Below are 9,057 nucleotides of genomic sequence, written 5' to 3' on the forward strand. Positions count from 1 at the left end.
AACTCGCATGGAACTGCTTCAGGGAATACATCCCTGAATTCTATTAAATCCTCGTATAGAGGATTTCCCTTGAGTGACTCCCAAGATTGAGTACTGTATCTTTCAATCCGAGTCTTCACATCGAGGACACTTTCGTCCATCGATGAGCTGCTGAGAACCCGTTCGTTCTCTGCAAAAATTACCGCTGACCGAATGTCGGTTACGTAATCGTCCTCTGTGACGAGTACGCAGATCTGCTTGATTTTACCACCATGCAGATCTCTCAAGAACCGCTTAGGTTCTAGGGTTCGTAATTGAGTTATCTCCGAAGTTAACTTTGGAGGCGCATACAGATCAAGAGTATAAGCGCCTACTCTTGATCCGATATTAACCAAGACATTTAATGTCTCGGTTTCTTCCTAGGATTTATCCACAGGCTGCCGAGGGATTAATCCCCCGGGATCTTGAAGTCTAGTTACTTCAACTATTTGAGGAGATTCATCCTCAAGTACGTGAGGACCTCAGATGGCCATCTGATGAACAAGTGGCAGGCATCTTTACGGATCGATGCTGCCAGCTGATCCTTGGCTCGTATTTTCTGAGACAAGGTAAACCTAGGATGACATCAAATTTGTCAGCCAATTCCAGTGCTATGAAATCATCATCATACTGTAAATCTCTTAACGTTTAGGTGAATTTCACTACGCGTTTCATTACTGTTATCGATGCGCCTGTCGCTAGACGCACCGTCATCCTCGTTGGAGGGATGTCGCGCTCAACATATTTGAGCCTACGACCCTCTAGTGACTGGCGACGAATAAAGTTATTCGACGCTCCACAGTCTACTAGGGCTCTAAGTTGCAAATCATTTGTCACTTTTAACTTCAAGGTGATGGGGGATACCGCATCACCAGGTGCAGAGACACATAAAATGATTGTATGTCTGGAGAAACTTTCGTCAAGAGATTTGCAAATTCTCTTGAGGTTGCTCGATCAGAAGAGCGTCGCGCCTCTACTGACCCCGACCGTATTTTGGCGGTCCGCGTCGCTGTTGCAATTTCGCAACAACGTCGGACCTACGACCGTTGCCCTTTTTGGCATTCGGTCCATAAGTACTTTCAGTACCTCTCCGTACCAGGCGTGAGGCAATGCACTCATGATCGTAGTGTCCTAACTTTTGACAGCGATTGCATTACTGCAATCGCTTCCTGTTCCGCAGCGGAGATTGCTTCTTCCAGCGTGAACAGGAGTAAGCAACCCAAGCAAAATGCTGTAAGAGTGACTATTTATGCCACAGGGGCTTGATAATGTCTCTACGACATTCAATCGACCTGTAACCAATCTATTGAGATCGGTGCGAGAGTTTGGACCGATCTATTTTGATGACGTCTTCGTTCAAATCAAAGCCATGAACGAGGATTCGGACGTTGAAGTACATCGTACCCACGTCCGAAAGGTTCTTACAGTTATGCATAAGCACAAGTTGTATGCAAGGCCTAAGAAGTGTATGTTCGCTGCAATCGAAATACCACTTCTTGGGTGCATCGTGAGTAAACACGGTGTACACTAGGATCCGAAAAAGATCAAGGCGATCACCGTTTGGCCTGTGCCGGTCGATCTAAAGTGACATAGAATGTTCATCAGCTTAGCGGCGTACCTGCACAAGTAATCACCCAATTGTGCCGAAATGACAGTACATCTATCTTGTTTGTTGAAGAAAAATGTAAAGTGGTCATGGAACGCTGATTGTCAGCGTTCCATTGAGGGTAATCGCCAATCCTGGCGATTGCTGACCAAGAACGACTATTTCATGTGGCCTGTGACGCCAGCGATTCTGCGCGTCGATGGAATATGACACAGTCGGCGCAGAGCGCGTCGTCTGTAAACAATTGCATCAGCTTCAACCGGAGGAACGCAATTACCCTGTGCATGAGAAGGAATTCCTTCTAGACTAAGTTTAGGGTCTATCTTCTGGGAGATAGATCGATCATTGTTTGTACGGACCATGCGTCTTTACCCCGACCGTAAACAGTCCACACCTCTCGCAAAAAATTAGCGAGATGGTTCTTTTCTTCGCAGATTATTCCTTTTCCGTGGAATTATAAACCAGGACAACTTAATGTCGTCGATGATGCTCTTTCGCGCCGACCCGATTTTGATCTGGCTACGCAAATCAGCAGTGAGCATAAGGTCACTGTTGCAACAATAAGTATCCCGTCGTCAACATTACTTGACGACGTTACAAGAGCCTATCAATAAGATAAATCTTTTTAAGGTTTGATGAATCACCTAAAAAATCCATTCCAACAATCCTTATAGGATTGTCGAAATTGTATCCATCCTCAACAGCTCGATACACATCACGCAATGGTTTGTTGTGTTACACTATTACACAGCCATTGCTTGCGACACACCTCGTGTCGTCATCCCACCCATAATTGATTCCGTTTGTGCATCATGTATGAGTCAATAAGTGAACATCGTGAACGTCCAAAAATAAATCTCAAGATAAGCTGCAAATTCTACTGGCGACGCCAGTATGAATCTGTCCGCACATAGTGATTGCGAAGTGTGTCAACGGGTGAAGCTCAGTGCTTTATCCTGTGCTCCGTTACAACCTCTGCCTGTTCCGGCAGAATGTTGGCAGTCCGTATCTATGGACTTCGTCTTCGGATTTCCCGAAGACGATCACAATAATAATGTCATTCTTGTGTTTGTTGATCGCTTGGCAACATGGTCCATCTCGCTGCAGTCCTATAGTCGATCACAGCCACAGGCTGTTTTCGTGTCTCTATTGACACGATATTTCGACTACATAGGTTACCCCGTGAACTGGTCTCAGATCGAGACCCTAGATTCACGGCGAAATTTTGGTAATATGTATTCAAATCTCTTGGAACACATTTGAAAATGTTAACTTCTGACCATCCTGAAACAGATAACCAGACAGAACATGCAAATCATATCCTCGAAGAGATACGTCGCCAATACGTCCACTCTATTACGAGTTGGAGCAAGTTCTTACCGATGGCAGAATTCGCCATCATCCATTCGGTACATACCTCAACAAAGCATAAACCGATTTCGTGAATGGCTTTCGCCATCCACGTACACCCACCTTGTTTGAGAGTGACTCTTAATCAAAGGGGACGGCTCGCTCGAGAAAGAAACAACTTAGCTCTTGCTTTTTACCATTGACTCTGGAGTCAATGCGAAAGAAACCAATGTTGATTCTATCAATATTGAAGTGTACAAACTCAGTAATAGCGATAAGGCTATTGCTGACTTTGATGACGATGCTGTAATACTCAGCATCGAAAACAATGATATTAACAAACACAATAATGCAGAATGGCATCTCCGCCATCTCCGCAGTGTGCACCGGGCGCACTGAAACAAAAACAAAGCGGAGGTAGCAGGAGAATATTTTCTGGCTCGAGAAGCAGTGGTCCGTTTTGAACAGGATCCCATCGCTGATACAGTAGACCAACAAAAACGTAACTCTGACAAATTGGAAAGCAATCATTTTTTTCATTTTATGTTAACGATCTAACTTACTGTCTACGCTAAATCTACCAGAACACATAGTGACGAATGTAGGCAATTATAAATTACTGTCCAGGTAAATCGGCCGATTCCCTGTACTGCACCGCTAAGGCAATGCGTACATGATCTAAGAATGCAAACGCATCCTACTCTTATGTTGGACGTCTCTGCCCGTACCATCAATACGGGGCTTTTTCCGGTAGCGTATCAAACCGGCACAATGTGAGGCATCCGCCAAAGTCTAATGGTCCCGAGCCAAAATCTGATAGTCTCGGGGCAGAGTCTGGTTCTCACGAACCCAAGACGTTCCAGTACATTCTCAAGGATGAAATTTCTTGGCGAGATGTCACCAGCTCGTCTTGAAAGGACTGATGTGTCCATTCCCTAGTAGGTCAATTGCAACTTGCGCACGGCTCCTCAACTATTCACGAGAAAGACCGTCAAACGTCTTCGCTAACTCGCTACGACGGGAACGTATGCATACGTCCTCCCGTAAATACCGGAGGAAGTGATCCTAGTCACGGTGATAACTCGAGTTCGGCGAATGAGGCGAACCAGATTTTTTCAACTCCTCCGCACCCTTTGACGGATTCGGGTTGTGAGAAGCGCTTTCTAGTTGAACGCTTCTTGAATCACCATGAGGTGAACGGGAATTGAACGAGTTACCTCGTTCGTTGGCGAGGGTATCCACCCTCGCATGATAGCTGGGAGCAAAGTCCCATCTAATGATGGACGTTCCGGGTCGCGTTCAGAACATCCTCTTCCTTAAAAAATACATCAGAGAACAAGCGTTTCCCTCGCAAGAAAAATATTTGTAAGCTCTCAATCCCTTCGCGCATCTCAGAGGAAATGCACGTCCTTCAATCAGAGTCTTAAGAGAGTATGCATACCGAAGAGCATGGCCTGCACCCTTAAAGCAGCAATGACATGGGTCCTCCCACGAGAAGCAAGATAACCCTGCCTCTTTGGACAAATGGTGCCGCTTGCAGCATGCACCAACTACGGTCATTCTCTCAAACCGGTCACGAAAAACATCCAATTGATCAAGCCAAGCCTCGCGGCGTAGGCTTTGCACATTCTGTAAGAATCCTTCCCAAGCTTGAAAAAAAGAGTGATAAATTTTGCACGCTTGCATGTGTACCATCGATGCCGGAAAAGGGTATCCATGAATTATCTGTTTCCTCCTCACCAGGCTTGAGAATCCTGCATGAGTCGGGTAACTGATTTTTTAGCGATCGTTAGTCATCCAAGACCAACAGATTACGTTGCCCGAAGAGAGCAACCAGGTTTTCTTTTTGGGAGCGAACCGCGAAGTATTGTGGTGCATCTCTCGTTGTTTTATGTTAACGTTCACGCTAACATTACTCCCGGAGTGATCTTTACGATTACTCCGTCCCTGGTGATGCATACTAGCACAAGCAGAAGTATGCTTACCAAAGTAACCTTAGCGATCACTCGGTTCGGTGGTGCATTCTGACATCACCGGAGTTTATATCGGCCATGGAGTCGCAACAAGATGACTCCACACCAAAGTTTGACAAGCAGTCTAACAACTTCGTCATTACCTCTTTGGTAGTCACGTTAGAGCTCGTAAGATTAACTGACGTGACCCCGGGCAAATCGGAGGCCTTCACATTGGTAATCGAGGCGGGCGATGACGCCGACTCGTACCAGTCACCTCCATTTGGTGTAGGAGTTGACAAACTCCCTACAGTAGACGCATTAGCGTCTACTTAAAAAATGCATCTCTAGCAGCTACAATGAGCCGTGTAGCTGCCAGGTTTGCGGCTTCACAGGCTACGCGCACGGGTTTTGATACTATGCGCAATTTAAAGTTGGAATTGAAATAAAACCAACAAGTGCTAATTAAAAGACTATCTGTCACTTTACATCATTCACTATAGCGACTGTTGTTTAAGGGGGGATGTAACGGAGTGTCCCATTACATAAATATTATTTCCTAGAAGAGAAAATAAATAAAGAAGTACAAAAAAATTATATTTATTAATTTTAACTTGGCAGTTCTAATATTATCTAATTTGGTAATATTGACGCAATAAGACGTTAGTTCAGTTGATTGGTTGGTTTAAGTTTTAGTCAAACCCACGAATCGTTTATTATACACGATTAGGCGGTGCGCAAGAAGGCGCTTTACATTGTTAGTTACAAATATATTTAAGCCAGTAGATAGAAGGTCATAATGATTCTTCATCATTTTTAATATGTCATAAGGAGGAAGCGAAGCGGAAGACACTAGCCAACTTGTTTTAAGATGAACAATAATATGGGTTTCATCTCGTCGGTACATTATTGACCTCTAATATGGAATAAAGGTGGATGCGTTTATTCTCGCTTTCATTCAATAATTTATTTCCAGGATTAATCCTTATGGAATTACATGGAGTCAATGCTAAAAAAAACTCCCGGCAGCCACCAATTGGACTTGTTCAAGTAATTCAATTTCTCGCGAAGCCATGGAAAAGGCATCAAATGAAATCGCACTTGGCTAATTGTTGTATCGAGTTGATGAAGCGCGAGCTCATTCTCCGGGAACGCTCCTATAATCTCGGTATACTTACGCAACGTCACTACGTCAATTTTGCTAAGATCGAATTTCATGGGCTCACTTCCCCCACCTCCCCGAACATCATCGGGACGTGGCAGGGCACATGGCGCAGGGACTTTGTGAACAAGCCCTAGCCAAGCTCCTGGGCAGTCCTCCTGAGCAACATGTTACTCAGTTGAAGTAGTTTGAGGCATTCGTGCTCGGACAGCGGAGGGTCGCGACTGAAGCACAAAGCCATGCTGCGGCGGAGTCCGTCACTCAGACTCAGGATGAGCTGAGGCGTGAGCAGGCTCGGAGCGAGGCTCTCATCAGGACTGTTGAGATGCTCTATGCCCGGCCGCATTAGCCGAGGCCGATTCGGATAGACTCGCCCAAGTGCGATGAAACTGCAGCGCACACGATTGTCTACTGGTTGTTAGCCGTGGAGCAATGCGGTGTCGCGCATCTCATCGAGGACGACAGCCGGATGGTATCGTACGCCATGTCACACCTGCGCGGTAAGGCCTCAGAGTGGGCTGACTCGGGCGATTATGGTGGACAGAAAGGCGCTCCCTATATAAGCGGTCTTTAAGGAAAATATTCGCGCCATGTACCAGCCGCCGAACAACGAAGTTTTGCTCTTGGCGCGCCTCTTTGGAGCGCGACAGGCGAAGCGATCTCTGCAAGAGTAAGTGCAAGAGATGTTTTCGCTGTCGGCGTCCATTACCGTAGGGCCGATTCCGGAGCACATTAAGGTGCCCACGTTTAGGAACGGACTACGGCATGGCCCATCGCGACAGGCCCTTTTCAAAAAGGTGCCGTCGACGATGGAAGAGGCAATCCAAATTGCCTTGGTTGAGAAGCAATACTACAACAGTGCCTCGGCGACAGCTTGGTATTAGCCGTCGTCCGAGAGGTCAGATGCCACTCCCATGGAGTTTGGCAATGCAGACAATGTCTGCTATAAATGCGGCAAGCGCGGCCGTATGATGGCTCGCTGCTATGCGAAGCCCTGCCGGGGCAAAGATGCCCAGCAAATGGACTCCCTTCCCAAGAACGATAGCAGAAATCAGCGTGCGAGACGCATGAACTCTGCATCGACCACTGAGGGGTCGGGAAATGCAGGAGCGCAGTAGGGGCGGGATGCCCTACTGACGCGGAATCTGAAGCAACCCCTAAATGGGTAGCATAGTCCCTGAGGTCTCGAAATTTCGGACCTCAACCCTGTTGGCCTATAGCGCTCAAGAAGGCGACAAGCGAGCCAAGGCGGGACATGTGCGTGTGAGAAAATCGACTCACTGCAGCCTGACCTTTTGTGTGCGCAAACCCACAGCTGGATGGCGCGTGGTTCATGCTTACTATAAGCTGAATATGGCGACCATACCGGCGCAAACGCCAATCCCGCGAAAAAATGTTGTGTTGAACTCCATGGGAAGTCAACTATCTTTTTCGCGTTGGATTTAAAGGATGGCTACTATCAGGTACTCATGAGAGAGTCCGATGTAGCCAAAACGGCAGTAAGCACCCCAAGCGGTATGCTTTGGGAGTGGCTTGTGATGCCCCAAGGTTTGAAAAATGCACCAGCTACATTCAACCGAGTGGTGGCTCACGTGATGCGTCAGCACCGTGCCTACGCGCCTCATTACTTTGACGATGTGTTCGTGTATTGTAGGGCCGAGGACGGGCTGGGCGCAATAGAGTCGCACAAGCGTCATTTAGACGCTGTGTTGCAGACTTTGAAGGACGCCCAATTGTACGTCAACTTGCAAAAGTGCGTCGTAGGGGTCCCTGAGATACCTGTACTGGGTTGCATCGTAGGTACACATGGTGTACGAGCAGACCCAGACAAGGTAAACAGTAAAAGGAATGGCCAACCCACGGCATGTGAAGGATTTGCGCCAATTCCTAGGGCTCGCTAATTACTTGCATATATATAGCAAGAATTATGCTGAGCAAACTAAAACATTATCTGACCTCTTTAAAAAGGGCGCAGAATGGGTCTGGTTAAAAGAACAAGATGATGCGTTTACATCAGTGAAGCAATCTCTTGTAGAGGCACCGGTCTTGGCATTGCCAGACGCGGATAAGCCTTTTAGCGTCGTCTGCGATGCAAGTAATTTTGCAATCGGCAGCGCGCTCATGCAGAAGGATGACGACGGCGTTGACCGCGTCATCTCTTATCAGTCCCGGCTATTAAAAGCCGCGGAACTGAATTACCCTGTGCATGACAAAGAGCTACTTTCAATAAAGTATGCTCTTGTCAAGTTTCGTGTGCACCTATTGGGCACCGAACCATTTGTGGTTTATACGGATCACGCATCACTGCGGACCGCAATAAACTCACCGCACCTCTCGCCTAGAATGGCAAGATGGCTCACATTCTTCTCTGAATTTAATTTCAAAGTTGAATATAAGCCGGGTAAGTCGAATGTCTTGGCTGACGCTTTATCGCGCAGACCAGACTTCGAGGTTAGACACCAGGAAAGTGTGTCTAGTGCGAAAGCACAATTTCAGCCGTCGACGTTGGCAGCCATGAAGGCATACCACGTGACGAGCTCATTGGCCTCTGAGATAAAAGAGAGCTACAGTCAGGACGACCACTGTCGCCTGCTGTTGGATCACTTCGGTGGACGAAAGGTTTCCCTTCCGTCGCACCTGAAAGCTAAGCTCAATCGCTTTAGCTACAGCGATGGCCTGTTATGGCATCAGCTGTCACCTTGTGATCCCTTGAGAATCTATGTGCCTCATGACACAGATCTCAAGTTGATGATCCTTCACGAGCTCCATGATGCACCATCTAGTGGGCATCTGGGCCGTGAAAAGACATTCTTACGAGTGTCAGAGGAATTTTGGTGGCCACACCTATATAGATGGGTGGCCAACTATATTCGCTCTTGCGAACAGTGTCAGCGCATTAAGCCTGCACCGTCCAGCAGTGCGCCACTGAAGCCGCTACCGATTCCAACCAACTGTTGGAAGTCAGTAAG

The sequence above is a fragment of the Bremia lactucae genome, linkage group LG1, assembly GCF_004359215.1.
Source record: "Bremia lactucae strain SF5 linkage group LG1, whole genome shotgun sequence".
NCBI lineage: Eukaryota > Oomycota > Peronosporomycetes > Peronosporales > Peronosporaceae > Bremia > Bremia lactucae.